The sequence below is a fragment of the Schistocerca nitens genome, chromosome 6, assembly GCF_023898315.1.
Source record: "Schistocerca nitens isolate TAMUIC-IGC-003100 chromosome 6, iqSchNite1.1, whole genome shotgun sequence".
NCBI classification, from domain to species: Eukaryota; Metazoa; Arthropoda; class Insecta; order Orthoptera; family Acrididae; genus Schistocerca; species Schistocerca nitens.
In genome coordinates this window covers 113355134-113380460 of record NC_064619.1, presented here as the reverse complement: position 1 = coordinate 113380460, position 25327 = coordinate 113355134, and the positions used below count along the sequence as shown (strand labels likewise).

The window sequence follows — 25327 nt, the reverse complement described above, 5'->3', positions numbered from 1 at the left end:
AACATAGCAAGTCGAGCGCAATTACATGCTGCCAAACCCCGAACGCGCGGCAACTCGCGGGAGCGTCACACAACACACCTGCTCCACTCACTACTCCAGCCAGACCCTCTCTGCCCGCGCTCCACGCGACAGAGTTAACACTACCAGAGATCCTAAACACTTTCGTTCTCCACGCGACCTATCGATGTAATCGTTCGATAGCATAGTTTTCCCAAGGCAAGACCCAGCGTAAAACTACAAATAATATTTACAAAACAACCAATTATACATCGACATAAATGCAAATATATATATATATATATATATATATATATATATATATATATATATATATATATATAGTAAAACAATTACAATATATAAAGACACAGAAATGTCATATCTTCAGGTAACAAAATAAGGAAAAAAAATTATAGTACAATAGATGGAAATAGAAGGATATGCATTTCCGGCGTTACAGGCCTATGTAATTATCCTCCATCATCAAATGAATTACCTACTGTGATATTCACAGTCTAGTACCTACGGGCCGAGAGGGCTACGAACACACATCAGTATCATATTTCCTTTTTGGAATGAAGTAATCGTATGACATTGATGGCCGGGAGTCCCAGCCTGGGGAAGTTCGGCCGCCGTATTGCAAGTCTTCTCAGTTGACTCCACATTGGGCGACCTGAGTGTCGATGACGATGAAATGATGACAGAGACAACACAATACAAAGTCCCCGAGCGGAGAAAATCTCCGACCCGACCGATAATCGAACTCGGGCGCTCTAGATGGCAGACGCGCTGACCATTTCGCTAAGAAGGCGGACATTTCCTTTCTGATACGACCTGACAATTCTGTAGTGTTTCAGGCTACTCTCCATCATTATAAAATTATAATCTGAATCTAGATCTGATCCTGAATACGTCTTATAATCCAGTATCGGATTTAGAAATCTGTGTTTCACCATGATGCATCATTCTGTAGATTTACCTTCTTTCTGTTTCCCTAGTGTAGTATTCCAGTTTGCTATGAGTATTAGATTTTTATCTCCCCTTAGAAACTGAATCACTCGTTGAATTCCTTCATATGTCCTGTCTTGTCATCTTCCGCATGCGACGTTTGTATGTGTACCTGAAGTATCCTTGTTGGCTTGTGTTTAATTTCGATTCGTATGTGACTAAACCTTTTGCTTAAATGTTGACAGAAACTCACTCGCCCTAATTAGTACAGATAACAAAAGATCAATGAATACACTTAATAAATTTCTTCTTTGTGCTTGGCCGGAGCAGTGTGGAGATAATTTTGTACCTGTTGTGATAGATAGTCACCAGAGTGTTCTATAAAAGAGAATAGATGGAACGAGCCGACATACTAATTTGCTGTTAGAGTATTTCTCATAATTTGATTCAAGTATGAGATATACAGAGCTGTATGAGATTTCAGTCTTTCTCGGCGTATTCCACTGATGATTTCTTCTCGGGTTATCAGCCGAGTGGTGGCGTCGTCTTGTCGCAACGTTTCAATGAGTTTCGTACACATCATCTTCTGGTATCTTCGCCAGAAGGTAATGGAAACGAAACTCATTGAAACGTTGCGACAAGACGACGCCACCACTCGGCTGATAACCCGAGAAGAATTCATCAATATACAGAGTATTAGGAATTTTTTCAATTTTTTAAAAATGACTCCCGTTTTACTGTGTTATCCCTTGATCTTTCGCGAGTAGTCATGAGAGCATCATCTACAAGTGTGGTTAATATACTGAAGTATTGTCGAGATGCAAGGAATAACTTTCAGGGGTGATTATTATTTTATGTTTCCGTAACATGAATCTGATATGAATCATGTGTTCAACCCCCGAGAGTATTTGTAAATGGTCGAGCATTTCTCACATCATTTAAAATAACATTCTTCTTTTTGAACAGAGAGATTTATTAGAATTCGGCAGCAATGTAGGCTAGTTTAAGTACCTGTAACAATGATATTCGCAAAAGAAACGATTTTTCCTTCAAGAGGGTCCACAATCGTGTGGAAGATTTTGAAAGAAATTTCTACCATTTGACTGTAAATTACTGTTTATTTGTTTTTCACAATAATGATTTCAGCTTTATAGCCATCCTCAAGTGGAAGTTGAAATGTTAACAAAATATCTGACATGCTTAAATGACATGTCACTGTCGAAATAATAGTTCTTGACTTTCGCTGAGGATAGCAATTTCATCCGGAACTTTATCAGTCATATCCTTTCACAATGAATTTTAATCCCACCCTGAAGCTTACTTTTATTTCTATCCCTGATTCGATGAACATATTGAACAGTAGGGGCGAAAGACTACAGAACTATATTACACACATAATTGAAGAAAATTACCATATACAATAAGCCTTAGTAGAAGGAAAGAAAATAAAAAATTAATATATATTATATATATCTGGTTTTATAAATCAGACGTCCTATTGCTGGATATTAGCACGTTTCATAGCTACATAATAATAGTAACACTGTGCACAACGAATAAACATTAACAAACTATAATTCGTATTTGAGAGCCAATACTTTGCTGTTTCCTGCATTTGTCACGTACACACTTCAGCTGATGTCAATTTTCCGCTTTGCTGCAGTTTGGAAGAACGGTTTGAGTCGCAGTTATAGATATGCTCACTGTTTCTGTATAGCTCTTGGTGTTCCTTTTACATCTACATCTGCATGACTGCTCTGCAGTTCACAATTAAGCGCCTAGAGGAGAGTTCACAGATCCGTCTTCAAGCTATTTCACTACCGTTCAACTCTAGAAAAGCGCGAGGGAAAGAAACGAATACGTAAATCTTCCCTTGTGACCTTTAGTTTCTCTTGTTTTATTGTGACGATCATTCCTCTCTATGTAGGTGAGCGCCAACAAAATATTTTTACGATCTGAGGAGAAAGTTGGTGATAGAAATTTCAACGCAACGATAAACGACTTTGTTTTAATGATTGTCATCCCAATTCGCGTATCATATCAATGGCATTCTCTCCACTACTCCGCGATAACGCAAAGCGAGTTGCCCTTCTTTGAATTTTTCGATGACCTCCGTCAGTTCCATCTGATGCGGGTTCTACATCGCACCGCAGAACTACAGAAAAGGGCGGACAAGCGTATGTAAGCAGTCTCTTTACTAGACCTGTTGCATTTTTCAAGTGTTCTGCAAATAAATTGCAATCTTTAATCGGCTTTCCCCACGAACATTATCTATGTGATCGTTCCACCCTATTCGTATTCCAAGTTATTCGTAATTGTAATCTTTAAGTATTTGGATGAATTTACAGCCTTTGGATTTGTGTGTTTTATCCTGTAACCGAAATTTAGCAGATTCTTCTTAGTGATCATGTGGATGACTTCACAGTTTTCATTATTTAGAGTCAATTGCCACTTTTTGCACCATACAGATATCTTGTCTAAATGATTTTGCAATTTGTTTTGATCATCTGATGACATTACTAGATGGTAAATGACAGCATCATCTGCAAACAATTTAAGACGGCTGCTTAGATTGTTTATGTTGATCGCGAACGGAAGAGGGCCTACAACACTTCCAAGGGAACGCTGTATATCGATTTTGTTGTATTCGACGATTTTCTGTCGATTACTGCGTATTGCAACCTTTATGATAAGAAATCACATATTCAATCGCACGCTTTGGACGATACTCCACAGGTATGCAATTTTATTAGAAATCGCTTGTGAAAGACGGTATCAAAAGCCTTCTGGAAATCTAAAAATATGGAGTCAACTTGACTACCCCTGCGAGAGAACTCATTACTTCGTGAGAATAAAGAGTTAGCCGCATTCGCTCTTTGGCAGTATCGTTTCCTTCGGATAACTCATAATGTTCGAACACAGTATATGTTCCAAAACGGTTGTGAAAATCGACGTTAGCGATATTGGTCTGTTATTCAGGGAATTACTCTTGCTTCTTTCTTGGATACAGGTGTGACTTGTCCAACTTTCCAGTCTTTAGGTACGGATCTTTCGAAGAAAGAACTGTTGTATATGAGCAGCTATTGTACCAGCATAGTCTGAAAGGCCCCTGACTGCTATACAATCTGGACCGGAGACATAAACTTCGTTCAGTGACGAAGCTGCTTCGCTACACCGATGATACCTACTTCTAAGTTACTCATGTTGACCGTTGTTCCAGATTCGAATTCAATTGGTCTTCTTTGGTGAAAGAATATCGCAAAACTGTGTTTAGTAACTTCGCTTTAGTGGCCCTGTCATCCGTGACATTACAAGTGTTATCTCCTAGTGAAGAAGGTACTGACTGCGCCTTTCCGCTGGTGTACTTTACATACGACCACATTCTCTTTGGATTTTCTGCCAGATTTAGGGCCATAGTTACGTTGTGTAAACTAAACAGTTCCCCACAGTCGTTTAATGAACAAAGTAAGAGCATATGGACTATCAGACCAATTGTGTGATTGGATTGAAGAGTTCCTACGTAACAGAACGCAGCATGTCATTCTCAATGGAAAGAAGTCTTCCGAAGTAAGAGTGATTTCAGGTGTGCCGCAGGGGAGTGTCATAGGACCGTTGCTATTCAGAATATACATAAATGGCCTCGTGGATGACATCGAAGTTCACTGAGGCTTTTTGCAGATGATGCTGTGGTGTATCGAGAGGTTGTAACAATGGAGAATTATACTGAAATGCAGGAGGATGTGCAGCGAATTGACGCATGGTGCAGGGAATGGTAATTGAATCTCAATGTAGACAAGTGTAATGTTCTGCGAATACATAGAAAGATAGATCCCTTATCATTTAACTAAAAAATAGCAGGTCAGCAACTGCAAGCAGTTAATTCCATAAATTATCTGGGAGTACACATTAGGAGTGATTTAAAATGGAATGATCATATAAAGTTGATCGTCGGTAAAGCAGATGCCAGACTGAGATTCATTGGAAGAATCCTAAGTAAATGCAATCCGAAAACAAAGGAAGTAGGTTACAGTAAGCTTTTTCGCCCACTGCTTGAATACTGCTCAGCAGTGTGGGATCCGTACCAGATAGGGTTGATAGAAGAGATAGAGAAGATCCAACGGAGAGCAGCGCGCTTCGTTACAGGATCATTTAGTAATCGCGAAAGCGTTACGGAGATGATAGATAAACTCCAGTGGAAGACTGCAGGAGAGACGCTCAGTAGCTCGGTACGGGCTTTTGTTAAAGTTTCGAGAACATACCTTCACCGAGGAGTCAGGCAGTATATTGCTCCCTCCTACGTATATCTCGCGAAGAGACCATGAGGATAAAATCAGAGAGATTAGAGCCCACACAGAAGCATACCGACAATCCTTCTTTCCACGGACAATACGAGACTGGAATAGAAGGGAGAACCGGTAGAGGTACTCAAGGTACCCTCGGCCACACACCGTCAGCTGGCTTGCGGAGTATGGATGTAGATGTAGACGTAATAAAAGCAACTCGTATTGAAATTCGCTTTAAATTTCTAGCTTCTGAAAAACTGGTTTTCTCGCCGCCGCAAGCATTTCTTCAGTATGAAAGATGCTGACTGGATCGAGGCTGAAGTCCCTCTGCAATTCTGAAAGATCCTTAACACATGACTTTAGTAAGTATGGGGACAACAGGGGAAACGATGAGAGACTCAACAGTCTCACTTGAAGACATTTCTGACTGATGTGACAAACAGCGAGGTAATACCCGTCCCCAAGTAGATTCAAAAAATAGGTTTAGAAGATGCATACTCTGATCCGCTGTCTTTAATGTTTCCGAATATGTAAACTACTGAATATATTTGGAATGTGTGCCCCGAGACTCCATTTTCGTGTTTTAAATTTTCTGTATTTACGGAGGCTATTTCTGAGACGGAAATCGAGAATCAATGCAGCCTACTGCAGTCCGAGTTGCAGAGCCCGCTACATCAGCGTTCATTTATCGGATTAGCAGATTCGAACGGAGCAGGCAGGCGCTTATAGGCTCTCGCCGACCCTGGCCAGGGATATAGATGTAATCTTCCAGTAATGGGCAAATTCAGCGAATACTCCGCTACGGGGTGAAAGTCATCCATTTAGGAATAATCGGTGTTTCAGAAAGCCGAGGTCCATATTGTATACGACAGTCAATTAGGACTAATCCAAAATTCTGTAAGCGAGACGTAGCTAGTGTCCACAAATACTGTTATATTGCGCTCTATATTCATAAAAAGTGTAGATAATCAGCAGTATGAGGATTGCCGCTAAACTCGCCCGGATAACTGCGCGCGCTAGCACGCCTCTTACAGGATTCGTGGAGGTGCGTTGGGCCCAGGTGGAATCCTCCCAGCGGACTGATAAGAGACAGTATGGTGGCCAATCTGGATTTGGTTTTTAAGAGGCTCCCACATCCGACTAGATGAATACCGGGCAGGTATCCACGTACGGCCTCAGTTATAAGATTCGCAGATATTTAGAAAACATTTGCAGACTTTCATCTTGGGTGACACTACACACAAATTCCGTCTCCGGGGGCAGGGGGTGGGGGGGGGGTGGGGGTTAGTGACAGGAAGGAGGACATCTGGCCCACCCACTGGCATCGCTAAATCCAATGAAAAACAAGCCGAGCCCGTGAAGATACGGGATATAGCCCATGAAGAAGAACAAAATATATCAGATAGGATCAGTAATTTATTTAAAAATTCCGAAATAACAATAACATTTGAAACTAACAATACTTTGCAAAATAAATTAAGACATATTGTAGGTAATGATAACGATAGATTTCTCAGATCAGATTTACAAGGTCCAATCTGGTGATTGTAGAAAAATGTACATTGGCCAAACAGGCCGGAGCTTTACTATACGATAAAAAGAACATACAGGGCTATTACAAATGATTGAAGCTATTTCATAAATTCACTGTAGCTCCATTCATTGACATATGGTAACGACACACTACAGATACGTAGAAAAACTCATAAAGTTTTGTTCAGCTGAAGCCGCACTTCAGGTTTCTGCCGCCAGAGCGCTCGAGAGCGCAGTGAGACAAAATGGCGACAGGAGCCGAGAAAGCGTATGTCGTGCTTGAAATGCACTCACATCAGTCAGTCATAACAGTGCAACGACACTTCAGGACGAATTTCAACAAAGATCCACCAACTGCCAACTCCATTTGGCAATGGTATGCACAGTTTAAAGTTTCTGGATGCCTCTGTAAGGGGAAATCAACGGGTCGGCCTGCAGTGAGCGAAGAAACGGTTGAACGAGTGCGGGCAAGTTTCACGCGTAGCCCACGGAAGTCGACGAATAAAGCAAGCAGGGAGCTAAACGTACCACAGCCGACGGTTTGGAAAATCTTACGGAAAAGGCTAAAGCAGAAGCCTTACCGTTTACAATTGCTAGAAGCCCTGACACCCGATGACAAAGTCAAACGCTTTGAATTTTCGGCGCGGTTGCAACAGCTCACGGAAGAGGATGCGTTCAGTGCGAAACTTGTTTTCAGTGATGAAGCAACATTTTTTCTTAATGGTGAAGTGAACAGACACAATGTGCGTATCTGGGCGGTAGAGAATGCTCACGCATTCGTGCAGAAAATTCGCAATTCACCAAAAGTTAGCGTGTTTTGTGCAATCTCACGGTTTAAAGTTTACGGCCCCTTTTTCTTCTGCGAAGAAAACGTTACAGGACACTTGTATCTGGACATGCTGGAAAATTGGCTCATGCCACAACTGGAGACCGACAGCGCCGACTTCATCTTTGAACAGGATGGTGCTCCATGGCACTTCCATCGTGATGTTCGGCATTTCTTAAACATGAGATTGGAAAACCGATGGATCGGTCGTGGTGGAGTTCATGACCAGCAATTCATGTCATGGCCTCCACGCTCTCCTGACTTAACCCCATGCGATTTCTTTCTGTGGGGTTATGTGAAAGATTCAGTGTTTAAACCTCCTCTACCAAGAAACGTGCCAGAACTGCTAGCTCGCATCTACGATGTTTTCGAACTCATTGATGGGGACATGCTGCGGCGAGTGTGGGAGGAACTTGATTATCGGCTTGATGTCTGCCGAATCACTAAAGGGGCACATATCGAACATTTGTGAGTGCCTAAAAAACTTTTTGAGTTTTTGTATGTGTGTGCAAAGCATTGTGAAAATATCTCAAATAATAAAGTTATTGCAGAGCTGTGAAATCGCTTCAATCATTTGTAATAACCCTGTACATGAGGTACCGCACGAGCAAAATCAGTCTTCGGCCATCACTTAATTTTTAATAAGCATACCGAACGGACGGTACAACAGAAACTGCAAGTCCTTCATTACGCTAATAAAGGCTTATTATTGAATATTTTGGAGGACATCGAGATATATCCATTATAGAGATGAACCGTTAGTGCTTCTCAATGAACAGTTGGATTTTCGTGAAAATCATTTTTATGATCTCTTTGACGAAATTCTATGAACACGTATGTACTCTTTTGTTCAGAAAATCACAGAACCCAGTTGTATCTATGGCAGAAATGTACCTTAGAACAGTACGTAAATATTTATATCAGAATCTTAAACTTACAACTAGAAATATTACAAAATATGACTCCATTTTTAATAAATCAGTATAATAACATTTTAAAAAGTGTATGTAATATCATAGCGCTCTGCGACTGATCATTCCATTATTACATATATCACCAGTGGCAAATAAAGTTAATATAAGACAGACAGACTGAATCTAGCATAGGTGTATACTTGCAGTCGAGTCACAATTCACATATCGATATGATGCCGCAATGCCAAAGACCTTCACAGCATCGTTGACTTTGAAACCATTGTGGTAGTACCAGCTTAGCCCATAGAGGGCACACTGAGTATACATGGTCTGTACATTTATTTTTAAGCTTTTAACTGATATTTTATACAATATTTAAGTAGTTCCATGGTTGTAAAGAGATATTTTATACATAACTATTTTTATGTTATTATTGTATTTTGTTTTTTCGACGATTATGTGAACCGGTTTTACACTGATTGGTTGACGTGAGGTAGAGGGAGAAGAGGTAGGCGGAGCATATTCGTATTTAAGCGTATGCCCGTCACTTGCTGACACCAGTTGACGTCACAGCAGCTGAGAAGAGTGCTCCACCTAGCGTCTTCGAAGGATGCCAAGGGTATAACAAGTCTTATTGTATTTGATCTTTATAATCATTTTGTCATATTTTATTGTCAGTCTAGTAAGGTTTCTATTATTTTCTACATTAAATTACATGTCTGATGATGGTCATGTGATATGACCGAATCCGGTCACCTATGTTCTTGTAGTGGTGCGATCAAGACTGAATTCTAAAAAGAAAATTCTTTTTAAGAACAAAATGTGTTTTGTCGGTAAGGAAAGGAGGAACTGCTGGAGTATCAGTGTTCCAGTGAACCAATTTATTTTTCTATCAACAGGACTCGTATCACTAGTTGTGTGCTTGTTTCTATGCGTATTTGTGGACTGAAAAGCTTTAATAAGAACCTTTTTCTTTTCTGGAAAGTTAAAGCTTTGTATACCAAGATGATCTGTAGTGCCCTTCCTCTGATTGAATTAATACTTTTTCTACCGCAAGAAGAGAAACCTTTTACTAAATCTGTGTGATATATCGACCTGTGTACACTATTAAAATGGGTGCAGAATATAGGGCTAAAGTCTAGTCTAGACAAAACCGAAGCGGTACTGGCTGGTTATTCTAGGCTAATTAGCTCGAACTATCGAGAATCCTTACCATCATCAACCATAAATGGGACAGATATCAACTTCTCTCCCTCATCAAAGTGTCTAGAAGTAATAACACACGAACATTTAAATTGTATTGAGCACGTAACTGCAACGTGCTAGAAGGCATCAGCATCTCTCCATGCCTGAAAAAGAATCTTGTACAAACACTTATACTTCCAAACACTGATTACAGCGATGTTATCCTGCAAGTCTTTTCTCAGAAAAGCTCACGGCGCCTGGAAATAGTTACGAATGCCTTTGTTCCTTGTATCTGTGATGTTCGACTGTTCGGTCATATTTCATCATCACATGCACAGCTATCCTGGCTGCGTGCAGACAAGTGCAGAGATTTCTCTGACTTCTCTACTGTCGTATCAATCTCTCCTCGACCTTACCGCTCTTATCTGAACAATATGGTAGGAACACCAGTTCCCATCATTGCAAAATCGTTTCTGTCTTATTCCATAGTCCAGCGACTTTCTTGGAGTCCTTCTCAGGAGCAGGAACCCAACTCTAGAATAACCTGCCACATTATATTAGAGAACTGAATAACATCTCCGTCTTAAGAAGAGAGTTAGTGACGCATCTATTAAAGCAACAATAAGGATTATCACTGTCCCTGTATGTAAGCATTACGCTTGTGAATCTTCTTTCCAAACAAATCTTCCTCATTTCCCACTATTCTCAACTGCTGTAGTCTCCTTGAATTTCCTTTTCCCAATACTCCCTGTATCAGAAAACACCTATCTTGTGCACCTAGAAATTCTTTTTGTATATGCCCCTTTCATTATTGTCATTATTATTTCTTTCCTTTCTCAGACGTTATGTCTGGTTAAAAATGGAAAGTGACGCGGACCTTGATCAACAGTGACTTCCTTTTAACTGTACGGTATATGTTACATTCCATTTAGGAACTTTTGGGTAATTGAACATGTATCAATAATTACAGATTTCTGTAGTTGTATATATACTTTTGGATGTAGCTGTATTGCGTTGATGTACTGGTGGATATTGTGTGGTATGACTCCTGTAGTTGATAGTATAATTGGTATAATGTCAACTTTATCCTGATGCCACATGTCCTTGACTTCCTCAGCCAGTTGGATATATTTTTCAATTTTTTCTCCCGTTTCCTTCTGTATATTTGTTGTATTGGGTATGGATATTTCGATTAATTGTGTTAATTTCTTCTTTTTATTGGTAAGTATGATGTCAGGTTTGTTATGTGGTGTTGTTTATCTGTTCTAATGGTTCTGTTCCAGTATAATTTGTATTCATCATTCTGCAGTCCATTTTGTGGTGCATACTTGTATGTGGGAACGTGTTGTTTTATAAGTTTATGTTGTATGGCAAGTTGTTGATGTATTATTTTTACTACATTGTCATGTCTTCCGGTGTATTCTGTATTTGCTAGTATTGTACATCCGCTTGTGATGTGATCTACTGTTTCTATTTGTTGTTTGCAAAGTCTGCATTTATCTGTTGTGGTATTGGGATCTTTAATAATATGCTTGCTGTAATATCTGGTGTTTATTGTTTGATCCTGTATTGCAATCATGAATCCTTCTGTCTCACTGTATATATTGCCTTTTCTTAGCCATGTGTTGGATGCGTCTTGATCGATGTGTGGCTGTGTTAGATGATACAGGTGCTTGCCATGTAGTGTTTTCTTTTTCCAATTTACTTTCTTTGTATCTGTTGATGTTATGCGATCTAAAGGGTTGTAGAAGTGGTTATGAAATTGCAGTGGTGTAGCCGATGTATTCATATGAGTGATTGCTTTGTGTATTTTGTTAGTTTCTGCTCGTTCTATAAAGAATTTTCTTAAATTATCTACCTGTCCATAATGTAGATTTTTTATGTTGATAAATCCCCTTCCCCCTTCCTTTCTGCTTAATGTGAATCTTTCTGTTGCTGAATGTATGTGATGTATTCTATATTTGTGGCATTGTGATCGTGTAAGTGTATTGAGTGCTTCTAGGTCTGTTTTACTCCATTTCACTACTCCAGATGAGTAGGTCAATATTGGTATAGCATAAGTATTTATAGCTTTTGTCTTGTTCCTTGCTGTCAATTCTGTTTTCAGTATTTTTGTTAGTCTTTGTCTATATTTTTCTTTTAGTTCTTCTTTAATATTTGTATTATCTATTCCTATTTTTCGTCTGTATCCTAGATATTTATAGGCATCTGTTTTTCCATCGCTTCTATGCTGTGGTTATCTAATATATAATCTTCTTGTTTAATGTGTTTTCCCTTGACTAGGCTATTTTTCTTACATTTGTCTCTTCCAGAAGCCATATTTATGTCATTGCTGAATACTTCTGTTATCTTTAGTAATTGGTTGAGTTGTTGATTTGTTGCTGCCAGTAGTTTTATACCATCCATGTATAGCAAATGTGTGATTTTGTGTTGGTATTTTCCAGTAATATTATATCCGTAATTTGTATTATTTAGCATGTTGGATAGTGGGTTCAGAGCAAGGCAGAACCAGAAAGGACTTAATGAGTCTCCTTGGTATATTCCACACTTAATCTGTATTGGCTGTGATGTGATGATATTTGAATTTATTTGGATATTAAGTGTGGTTTTCCAATTTTTCATTACTATGTTTAGGAACTGTATCAATTTAGGATCTACTTTGTATATTTCCAATATTTGTAGTAACCATGAGTGGGGTACACTATCAAAAACTTTTTGGTAATCAATGTATGCATAGTGTAACGACCTTTGTTTAGTTTTAGCTTGATATGTCACCTCTGCATCTATTATCAGTTGCTCTTTACATCCTCGTGCTCCTTTGCAGCAGACTTTTTGTTCTTCGGTTGTAATTTTGTTCTGTGTTGTATGTGTCATTAATTTCTGTGTAATGACTGAAGTTAATATTTTGTGTATTGTTGGTAGGCATGTTATGGGACGATATTTTGCTGGGTTTGCTGTGTCTGCTTGATCTTTAGGTTTCAGATAAGTTATTCCTTGTGTAAGTGTATCAGGGACTGTTAATTTAGTTAAATGTGAATGTGTTGAGGTGAACTTCTTTAGCCAGAAATTTGCTATTTTATCTTTTCCAGGGGCTTTCCAATTGTGAGTAGAATTAATTGCTTGGGTGACTTTATGTTGCAAAATTATCACTTCAGGCATTTGTGGTATCATCTTGTATGTATTTGTTTCTGCTTATATCCAACGTGCATAACTGTTATGTTGTACCGGTTTTGACCATTTGTTGCTCCAGAAGTGTTCCATGTCTGTTATGTTTGGTGGATTGTCTATTTCAATGTGTGTGTTATCTATTGTCTGGTAAAATTTCTTTTGGTTTGTGTTGAATGTTTGGTTCTGTTTCCTTCTATTTTCACTTTTTTTGTATCTTATAAGTCGTTCGGCGAATGCTTGTAATTTCTGCTTCCTTTCATCTAATTGCTCTATCGCTTCTTGTTGTGAGATTTTACCTAACCTTTTTCGTTTTTTGTCTGATATTTCATTTCTTAAAAATTGCGTTAGCTGTCCGATGTCTTTTCTCAGTTTTTCTATTCTGACCTGTAGCCTGTGTTGCCATACTGGTTTTGTGGGTTTCTTCTGTGTGTTGGTTGGTTCTGATCTCTGCCTAGTGTGTATATTTAGTGTAGTGAGTGCTCCTATATAAACCAGTAGTTGTAACTCTTCCTTAGTTGTATTTTCATTTATTTTGTTGTGTATGATTGTATTGATAGTTGTTATTGTTGTTTCGACTTGTGGGTTATTTGGTGGTCTATGCAAGAATGGTCTAATGTCTATATTTGTGTCTTTGTATTCTATATATGTCAGCTGACTCAGGAGTTATTTGCCTATGGACCCATTGGCAAAGACGCCGATGAATCCCGTGTTCTGTAAAGATCAGCATATTGACATTGGTCAGTATTTTGACGTTGACACATGCCTTGTGCAACATGGCGTCTGATGAAAGCCATGGTGTTGCGTAATAGAAGGCAGGATCCAGTATGTATGTGGTCAAGCATACACTGCAGAATTTCTCGAAAATATCTGCAAGTAAGCGTGTGTCAAAGTTCATATGAAGCTTTGCATAACCCGCTCAGCTACAGATGTTGAATTCCCGCCAAACATGCGCAGTATGCCTGTACTCCAAATCTGTTATGACAATGCCTGTAAGGTTACTGGTGAACATGTAATTTGAGCTTCGAGATAAGTCCCAGAACAGAGAGGGACAGGACAGGATGTTATCCTTTGACTTTGGAGATAAGAAGAAAAATAAATCTCTTGTTCTTGTACTGGTTCTGGTCCACTACTCATAGAGCCAGTTGTCTAATGGAGGTAAAAGTAAACCTACAATTTCTGCACATTCCACTACAGCGCAACGAGGCCTCAAAAGTGAATGGTGTAATGCACCCTGGTTACATGATTCAGCCTGTCAGCATGCCTCGAATTGAGATTCACCTAGACCTGGTGACTTATTTGTTCTCAGCTCTATCTGTGGCATCTCTACGCCAAAGATGTCTGTTACTATATCCTACATATGTCTTTGCAATGGTCAAATAATGATATGTCGTTACGATCCTCCTGTGTGAATGATTTTTTTAAAACACTGCCTTCTACTGCCAGACCAGTTTTGTCGCCGAATGACTGATTAGAACCGTAATTTCAGCACGCTGTGAAATTTTTCGCGTAGTATCATATCCCCCATCTATTCTTCACCTTTTTTCTCTTCCCTTACTATTATGTTCTGGTGAAGTTCGTTTCTTTTATGATTTTGGTATGGAATTAAAGATTTTTTAAAAATTACAGTCAAGTTTTTTTCATGAGTCAGTGTCTTATTTGTGTAATAAAAGGCTATTACAAGAAAGAAATTTCACTTGATAAAACCCTCAAATAACATGACATTTCAACTGAAACTTCCGACGTTTCTTGGTAGAACAACATTATAATAAATGAAAAATGAACTATCACTTTCCATTTATTAATATGACATTTGTCCATTTAAGTGAGAGAAATTACAAAGAAGACAGTAGAAGATGAATAATATCGTAAATAATTTTAGCAGCCATTCTTTCCTTTTCAGAAAAAGGATGGTACAGTTTTGTAATGATGAGCCAAAAATATATAATTATGTAAATGTAGTTCACAGTCAAGGAAACACAAATTTTTCTTGTTTATCACTCAGACTTATTTTGCTAAGTTTCACAATCGTCAGTGGGTTCATTTATTTTCTGTTTCATAACATGTGAAGAAATTTTCCATTACATTGCACGTATTTTTGAGGTTGTGCTATTTACAGTTGGGAAATTATTGTCAGGGTAAATATATACTCTACTATCACATACTGATGTTTTGTGAGTGAGTGACATTTGCAGTGCAGCTGATATCTTCCTCCAGTTTGTAATCTGCATTTGATCAGGATTTTTCAATATTATGTTACATATATTTACCAAAATGCCTAAAATGAAATTATAACTTTTTTCTACTGATGCAGTAGTATACTGCAGTCATTATATTAGACTCTATCGACTCTGATTTCATGTTTCATTCTTTAACTATAGTTTGTTAGTTAAAGTAATAGCTTTTGAAAGTGTTGTTGGGCTATGTAGAGCTTTGTAAATCGGAGAATGAAAGGGAACCTGTGTATGTTAAATAAGTGGATTTACTTTTTGTTCATTCTAATTTTTCATCAGTCTACAGGATATGTAAACTGTGCTTTCCATCACGCATCGTGTCACTCTTTATCAGGTATTTAATTTTTGTCATCTTTTTTAATGTGTTCTGGGAGTTTTGAATCTTGTAATGACAGAGTAGGTGTCGGTGGAGAGGAGGGAGTCTGTGTGCGTATGTTTGTTTTATGTGCCATGATCTTCTGGTAGCATTTTGGAGCTGAGAACAAAGTTCCATTTCAGAGTACTGTGTACTTATTAATTATTCCTTTTCCTTCTACTCTGGCTTTTTGTGTGTGGACATTTTCTTCTATTATAAGTTCCTGTGGAGGGCTGTAGATGCATTGTAGGCCTCACATTCTACTAAATATACGTAACATAATGCTGATAAATGCTGTTTGATTGCAGATGACAAACTGGAGCACAATATTAGTTGTACTGCAAATGTCTGACAGCCACATAAACTTATGAGTATTTGGTACTATGGTAGATATTTATTCTATTAATAATTTAATAAATGTAGCTACCAAAAGCTCAAAACTATATGTATTAACATGGAAAATGTATTTATATGTTATCTGGCAGAAAAAATTAAATGTCTGATGATAATGATAATGGTGATGAAACCTCACCAAAAACTATTTGGGTGTTCACGAAGAGGAATTTGTGTTTGTCGAGTCAGAACTATATTTACACAATTATACATTTGGAAGCAAATATGGACAAAAAGCGAGTTCCACCTACAAGATGAAGACGTGCCAAAAATAAATTCTTCAACTTAATTGGATACTTGTAAGCAAATTTAGTAAACCGTGTTGTTTTTTTTTTTCTCGAAACTAGCTCCTTTTCGGATGTAAGATTTTTTCTTCAAACCTCTGCGTGGAGAGAAAATGTCGTATTCAGATAAGATGTGAAGCAATGCATCTTTCCGGTGTAACTATAGAGCCTGGTAGGAATAACTTTCCAACTCGCGGTAAAATTGCTACCTATCTGGGAGAGCTATTCTTTATCACAGAAGACGGAAGGGGAAAGGATGGGCGAGCAGGCGAGTTGCCGCACTTAATGACGCTCTGCATGCGGCCGGCGTCTACCCCACTGACGTAATGCGGCATTATTTTCGTCTGGGGGCTGCCGCAGAGGGCGAAAGGACAAAGGATGTCACTTCTCACGCCGGACTGGAACCGTAAGGACAGAATGTCTTTCTCCCTGCCTGTTTTTTTTGTGTGTGTGTGTGTGTGTGTGTGCGTGTGTGTGAAAGAGAAAGGGAGGGAGGGAAGAGGAGAACAGAGGAAAGCAGACGGCTGGACGGCAAGATCCCGCAAAAGAAATATGTGAGCCAGATTCTTAGCGCTCAGAGTGCAAGTCTGTGTTCGGTCGTGCTTGCTCAGATGGCGGAGCTGCATTACTGTACTGGAGTTCACGTCTTAGCAATCTGTCAGACGCAGCATCAGCTGCGTTTCCCAGACCAGAAATGGAATTTTTCGGTGTCGGAACAGAGTAAAAGTTTCCTTAGAATTAATTCTGTAGCTCTTAAAAGCTTTTTTACAGTCCCTTGCAAGAGTAGCGTTGACATTTCTTAATTGATCGTCGAACCAAAAAGAACACCTCAGTTCCTCATCTGAAGAGGCCATATGAAAGAAACGTAGGTAGGAAGCGAAACAAGCTGTTATCCACCAAACATTTCACCGAAACCTTGTTTTCTACAAATTTTATGCAGTTCCATTCATTATATTGCAGTAGAATAGCGTAGAAATTGCACACAAGATGAACATTGTTACTGTATGCAAAAGTGTTTGTTTTTAGGAGAAGGTGCCATTTTTCGCTTTTTCTGTATTAATATTATTTGTTCACAGTTTGAGCCTTCGAGGCCATTCTCTAGTGATTCTATGGTTCTGTAAAAAATGAAATACATTATATTACCTCCACGAAAAGAAATGTAATGATGTGAATATAAACGTGTTTTAAATACATTTACCTGCAACAGAAAATTACGCCTTACATACTGAAATGTCAGTGTCTTGAAATCTGTGTTTTCTATTTGTTTCGGTTGACACATGCTGTTTTGCTGCTTCAGCAGCCTGATATTTACAAATATGTTATGATCTCAAAGAGTGAAGCTAATCAAAGAATAAATGGAACTATAATTTAAAATCCTTTGTCTGTATATTTAGGTGTGTAGCCGAGGAAAGTTAAAAAAAGGATAAGAAAGAAAATAACACAAAAAATTAAATAGAATAAAAATTAATATTAAAATACATAGTAAGGTGACATAATCTTTTAAATTTCATTTATTTGTGTAGATGATCAGTAATTGGTTATTAGCAGAACGCTGCTAAAGCTATCTATGAATTTTTTGTTCTGAAGATTTGTTTGCTCATTAAGAAGTGTATCATGGTGACTTTTTAAATGACTGAAAATTTCGGTTTCTCCCAAGATATTCATTTGCTTCCATTTCTTAGCAAAATGCAGTATTTGGAGATTTTCTTTAATGTTTTTCGATGTATGGGTGTTATTTAGGAATTGTAGTGCAAAGACACTTGTACTGTTATCGTTTGATTTTATTGCTCTCTAAATCGAATCCGAAAGGCTCTTCCAGTTCGCTCGATGTATGCTTTGCCACAATTATCACACCCAATTTTGTAGATTCCTGACTTATTAAATAAATCTGTAGTACTGGTGGTGTGTCTTATAATAGTACTAGTATTGTTTTCAGTATGAAACCTAATTTTGACATTTGCAGTTTTAAAAGTTTTGGCTGTTTTATTGGAAGTGATTACGTAACATGGCAGAAGTACTAATTTTGTTTTTCGTGTGGGTTCTTCTCTTTCTAGATTTATTTCATCTGCGTCTGATTATTGTTTACTTGTCAGTTTCTGCTTACACAATTTTTTGATTATTAATGGTTTGAAATTATTTATTTTCGCTAAATTTTCTAGTATTTCTAGTTCTTTTTGATTTCATCTTCTTCAAGCTGAATATTTATTAATCTCAATGTCACAAAACGAAAATATGAGTTTAATGAGGTTCTCGCAGGCATGATTCGTTATTAATTAATGTATCTGTAGTGATTTGTTTTCAAAAAAATCTAAATTTGTGCACTGTATTTTGTTTCCTTGTTGTGATATCTAAAAGGTTAATGTAGCTACGTATTTAAATTTCGCGGGTGAATTTGCTTATATTACGCATGGTATTTAGTTGTGAATCTATAGTTGCCATGTCATCTTCTGTACCATTTAGTAGGATTAATGCGTCACCAACGTAACGTTTCTAAGAAACGAATTTGTCTGCTGTCTGACTAAATTTCTAAAAATTTTTGCTTCAGTATGGTTGATGTACGGGTCGGCTAAGATTCCTGCAATGCCATTAACCATGGCTAAACCTATCTTTATCTGATTTGATATTCTTTAACGGCAAAAGTCAGTTTCTTGTCTCAGCACCGGTAAACCTCATCCTTAAAATTATTAGGTCAAGAAAAATCCCGTGAACAGTCGCAATGGACGATTTATTTAGCTATCTTCAGACGCCAAATATCTCTGGAGCATGTTAACTGCTGTTAGAAAATCTTGAAGGGTGCGGTACGAAGAGCAAGTAAGTTGGCTGTGCTCTTTTCAAAGGCGTCATTCTGACATTTACCTTATTCAGTTTAGAGAAATAGCAGAAAACCTAAATTTGGATGGACGGACAGGCATCTGAACCGTGTGAACTGCTAACTCACCTCACCTAGTAATTGATTGTGGAGTGAGAGTTTGTCGCTAATCTTTTCTGTCATTATTTTATACCTGTTGGCTACTTTATGCTACTGCATAATTTTTTTGGTTTCATCTTCTTCTTCACTTTCAGGTTTGGGCAATAGCCTGTTCCGACTTCACATTATTAAGACCCTCTTTTCCTCGCTCCTCCAACGTCTATTTTTCCTAAAGGCTTGAACTTGCACACAGTGACTGAAATTCTGTCTTCATCCATGCGTTTAAGACTTTGCCTCCATTTCTCCCTATATTCTTCCTCTTCGCCATTTAAGTTTAAATATTTCTAAGTACAACTGTGAGGAAGACTCTTGAGTCATCCTTGGGTAGTTCAGTCAGTAGAGTACTTGTCCGCAATAGGCATAGGTCCCGAGTTCAAGTCTCCATCCGGCACACTGTTTTAATCTGCTAGGAAGTTTCAAATCGGCGCGCACTCCGTTGCAGAGAGAAATTTCGTTCCAAATATTTCTAATTCTTCTAATACATTCTCATTCCTTATAAGATCCTTTCTTCAACAACCTTCGACGGTTCTGAGAAATCTCATTTCATCCGGTTGTACGTTGCTGTTTGTCTTTCAATCCAAAATGTAATGCCGGAAAGGAGGAGAGGCACAGCCATTGCCTTGTAAAACTTTAATTTTATGTCATTGCTCGCCTTGTTATTTTGCTTATAATTCCATATATCTGCTGTATTTTGTTGCTTTTATTCTCTACATCATTATAAGTATCCAATAAACAGAGGTGAAGTACGGGGATATGTCAAACCACGCTACAAAAATAATAAGCAAAGCACACCAATGTTCTTTGGATGGATTAATTACAAACACTGAACATGAAATACATGGAAGGCAGAATTTTGACTGTGAAATGTTGGAAAATTTAAATCAGTCAAAAAAGACAATGCTATAATTAATTTAATCAATAACAAACAATGGAAGAACGTTATGAAAAAGTATGGTATAATGAAACTGCTGTAACAAATAGCAAAGACGTGACCCTCGGATAGAATAAGACGGTTGACTCAGTAGCATTATATAATATGGATTCTCTACTCACACGACGAGGCCCATACAATGGGCTTAAAGTGAATCTGCTACAGCTTGTTTAATAGAAGTGACAAAACCTTACGGTTATGCATCAAGTTTTATAAAGTTGACTTAGGCCATGGCCTGTTTTAGGTAAATATTTAAATAATATTTTATGTTCTGAAGAAGACGTTATTACTAACGTTGGAACCTAGGTAAACTATAAAGTTAACCTGCAACTGTAGGCAATATATTCTTATATAAACAATATCAGTTGCTGTCGCTGCATAAAAATGTTAAAAATTATCAGTAGCATTAGACAAGCTCCAAGACGTTTTAAAAAGCCTACAGAATCGTAGATCGAGTGAACTAGATGGAATAGACAGGAAAGTCGTTAAGTATAGAGGTACACTGTAGGTTAAGGCATCTACATTTATTTAGTGAATGTTGGCGAGGTCATGAAGTCCCTGCTGAATAAGAGACGGCAGAGGTAATTCTGTTTTTTTTAAAAAAAAGGTTAACAAATGCATGTGACTATTATGGAGGTATAAGTCTTTTCAATGCAGTTTATAAAACTTATTCATATATACAGGGTGATTCAAAAAGAATACCACAACTTTAAAAATGTGTATTTAGTGAAAGAAACATAATATAACCTTCTGTTATACATCATTACAAAGAGTATTTAAAAAGGTTTTTTTTCACTCAAAAACAAGTTCAGAGATGTTCAATATGGCCCCCTCCAGACACTCGAGCAATATCAACCCGATACTCCAACTCGTTCCACACTCTCTGTAGCATATCAGGCGTAACAGTTTGGATAGCTGCTGTTATTTCTCGTTTCAAATCATCAATGGTGGCTGGGAGAGGTGGCCGAAACACCATATCCTTAACATACCCCCATAAGAAAAAATCGCAGGGGGTAAGATCAGGGCTTCTTGGAGGCCAGTGATGAAGTGCTCTGTCACGGGATGCCTGGCGGCCGATCCATCGCCTCGGGTAGTTGACATTCAGGTTTCATAACTAACCTTTTTCGTAGGACTCTCCATACAGTTGACTGTGGAATTTGCAGCTCTCTGCTAGCTCTGCGAGTCGATTTTCCTGGGCTGCGAACAAATGCTTGCTGGATGCGTGCTACATTTTCATCACTCGTTCTCGGCCGTCCAGAACTTTTCCCTTTGCACAAACATCCATTCTCTGTAAACTGTTTATACCAACGTTTTCCCGTCTCCAGCCATCCTGATTTAGGTTTTCCGTGATTTCCCTAAATCGTTTCAGGCAAATGCCGGGATGGTTCCTTTGAAAGGGCACGGCCGATTTCCTTCTCCATCCTTCCCTAACCCGAGCTTGTGCTCCGTCTCTAATGACCTCGTTGTCGACGGGACGTTAAAAAAACACTAACCTAACCTAACCAACGTTTAATACATCACCTATCAGGAGGTTTAACACCATACTTCGTTCGAAATGCACGCTGAACAACTGTCGTCGATTCACTTCTGCCGTACTCAATAACACAAAAAGCTTTCTGTTGAGCGGTCGCCATCTTAGCATCAACTGACGCTGACGCCTAGTCAACAGCGCCTCAAGCGAACAAATGTATAACTAAATGAAACTTTATAGCTCCCTTAATTCGCCGACAGATAGTGCTTAGCTCTGCCTTTTGTCGTTGCAGAGTTTTAAATTCCTAAAGTTGTGGTATTATTTTTGAATCACCCTGTATATTAAATAGTCGCTTGAGAGAAATAGTAGATGTATTCCTGGTACAAAAACAAAATGGATTTAGGAAGGAACACACCATGAACGGTAATATCTTCAGAATTAAAAGAATTCCACAAAAACGACGCGAAGTCAGTCGAGAAACAGTGAAAGGTCTCTGTTGGATTCCTTTCATGTTTAATTTCTCAAATTTGTTGTCTTTTATGGAATAAATTCCTCTTCTAAATTTACTATGGCGTTTCTGACTATCTGGGAGGAGACTGAGTAGTGGAACGTGTTACTTTTACACGTAAACAAGAACGATCTGTCACACTACTACACTTTAAAACACAGTATATATGTAATTCATGTCACACAGTCTCATACGGAACCTACATCCGCTTTCTGTTATATACTGTATATGATAAGATACTGTCATCCCCCTTCCCTTCTGTGTGAGAGGATGAATGATCAAATGTGTTTGTAGTTGCATGCTTGAGGGTAGCAGACAAGGCTGTCTGCTAGAGAACAGTAGGACCAACGTCGGAACAGGTAGCTACGGTTCCTAAAAGCAAAGAGGTTTCTATTCTTAGTATGGTCCGGTCCGTCCCTTGTCATGTTGGTATAGGAAGCTGCCCCTCTGGTCCCTTCCGTTTGTCTTTGTGAGCGACCCTCAGGAAGCACGCTGGGCAGTAGGCAGTTGTAGTCTGGCGGTAGGCAGTTGGAGTCTGGCTGTGGCGAGCGTCTGTAGTGGTAAGATCTCCGGCTAAGCGCGTGTCTGCTAAGTCCATAGGACAATGGATTTCTTAACTTCAGCCTAACTGAAAATTTAATCACCTTTATTTCGGGTTAGCTCTAAAATAGCTAAGGTTATCTTAAATTGCAGCGTAGTGTAATTCTCGTGTGAAGTTCATATTATTTTCCGGTAGTTGCTTTGTGAGTAAAGTGGAACCACGTGTTGGTCAGTAACTCTAACTAAGATCAATCTTAAATGCGAATGCTTGTGTGATTATAACGTCTCGTCTTAACAATATTTTCAATATAGCAACTTTTCTTTACGTTCAACCCACGTGGGGTGTACTTTGCGAGACCAGTACCACGTGCTTATATAACTGTTTGCCCCATCAGGTTAATAGTAAGACGTTAGTAACCAGTTCAAGGTTTTTCTTTTGTCAATTGCTTTTCGATCGAATTTATTTTATTATCAAAATTACTGTGGAGTTATACGCTTTCTGTAAACCAAGTTGACCACGTGAAGCATGTGGTGGAATCATCAAAGTAGCCCTCAGCTATTCTTCTTGGGAAGATTTCACAAAGAGTTAATATGAATTTAGTATACCAGTGTGTGGTAATTACATGACGGACAGGATTGTGCTACGAACGTAATTTCTTTGACTGAAAATTTGAATCTGTTGGTTGTGGTTAACTTTCTCTTGCATGTGTTTCAATGTTCTTTGTGTGTTGTTTTATGAATGCAGTGTTGTATCCAGTCTCCCAATCTTGGCTCCATATTTTATGTGTTCCGTAAGATTCCAATCTCACATTTTCACAATCGTAAATAAGGCACCAGCTCAGTATAACTCACGTATAATATGCTGAAATTTCAATGATCAATCTTAAAATAAATTTGCAAATATAAACTGATTTCTTTCTTTTTATTTAAATTCTCCTTTTTTATATATAGATATATTACCGGTTGTTGTATGACTGTAAAAGATTATAATCAATGTTAGTCTGTTTGGGAATTTGGTAAACCTAGACTAGATACCCAGTCGTGAAACTGTTGCTTAGTAATGCAAGATTAACTTCCCCTGACAGCTCACAGCTTTCAACCCGCTTTCATTGGCTATTAGTAACGATAAGCATACCAAATTAAAGCTAAAACGTTACAACAGATGTTGCTTGTATTGACTTCGAGAGAGCTTTTGACAAAGAACACCTAAGAAGCTGTAAATGTGAAAACAGCCATTCTACCACTGCCGAACATCTAATAAAGCGTGGGCATAAACCATCTAATGTGGAACAGAATACGAAAATTGTGAGGATGAACAGTCACAACAGAAAACTCCTAAGGTAATGTATAAACTTGCACATACACCGAGCCTTTGCAAGTAATAAATGACCAAATCAATATAATTAACAACTCGTTGATCTCGTTAGCCTCTAAATCAATACCGAAAAGAAGCGTAGAACATACACAGACCAAATAATAACCCAATATCCCAAAAACACACTCACATAGACACCACAACACAAACAAAAGATGAATGATAAACAGCTGGCAACACTAGATACAGTAAACAAACAAAAGACAATTAACAGTTTAAGTGGAGTATTAAGTGGAAATGTGTTCGTAAAACACCGAAAATCGGACAAAGTGTACGTAAAACAACGAAGCAAAACTCCAGGATGGCACTTATGCACTAATAAGATCACAGATCATCAGTAGGGATAAATAGTAACTTAACCTCAAGAAACGTGTGAAAAAAATTATTTCCCACCTAACAGAAACAGAATAACAAAGAACTGTAATGTAGTAAGAAATGCTTAATGGTTATATAACGCAGTTCACAAAACATATAGGCATTACAGGCCACTGAAGATGCTCCACAAATAAAATGAAGTGAAAAGCGTGTAGCAGAATACAAACAGCCTGCCATTTAGTTGCATTAGACCGGTCCATATCCTAAGAAGATTCAAAGCTCTTTCGAGCTCCTGCTAGCGTTCTGAAAAGAAAAACAGTACAGAGAGATCGCGTCGCACTCGAACATAATCGATGTTTTCCATCCCTATTCGTTCTCGGAAGCAGTATCATCCGCTTTATTAACTGATTTAATACATGTCAGAATCATTAGCAATTGCAATTAAAATTCAAAAGAGGTGATTTTGTAACAATGAAAGTTCATTCGCACAGATGTCCTGTATTACAACAATGAAAGAACATTACTTGTCACATAATTTGGTTTGTTTCTACTAATACTCATATCAAAATATTTTCGTACCTTTCTTGAATACGCAAGTAACAATAAGTAAGTAAGAATGACTTGTTTTATTCAGTATGTCCCAGTTTCGTTGGCAATGTAGGAAAGAATTGGCCGCAGTTTTTCAACATAATTTGTTGTTGACTATCACTAGTAAGTTCAAGCGAAGGCCTTTTATAAAGGCCTTTATAAACAATGAATGTTTCCTGTCGAATTTATAATCACTTGCTACCGTTTTTACCCATATTTACAAAATAGATGTAGCTTTTACAACTACGGACAGATGACTTAGCAACAGGTGCGAAACGCCATTTTTTGAGTGTCAAAATTTATCGTCTTTCGTTTCACTGTTACAAGCTGACGAAACATGATGAGAGTGGAGAGGTAAAATGTGTGACGGAAATATAGTCTAAGAATACACTGAACACAATAAGAGAAGCATTTCATGTGTAAAAAGATTTCACTAATATTCTTATTGGAAATCATCTCTGTTATAAAAGTTGGTTTTGAAAAAGCAACCGAATACTTATTATTACTGTGC

The 25327-nt window shown here is 38.1% G+C and overlaps 1 long non-coding RNA gene across 1 annotated transcript in view; it reads right to left on the bottom strand.

Annotated features, from left to right (window-relative positions):
- LOC126263691 (uncharacterized) overlaps nucleotides 1–25327 on the bottom strand; it is a 408745-nt gene that overhangs the window by 119494 nt on the left and 263924 nt on the right. The gene's annotated exons all lie outside the window — the stretch shown is intronic.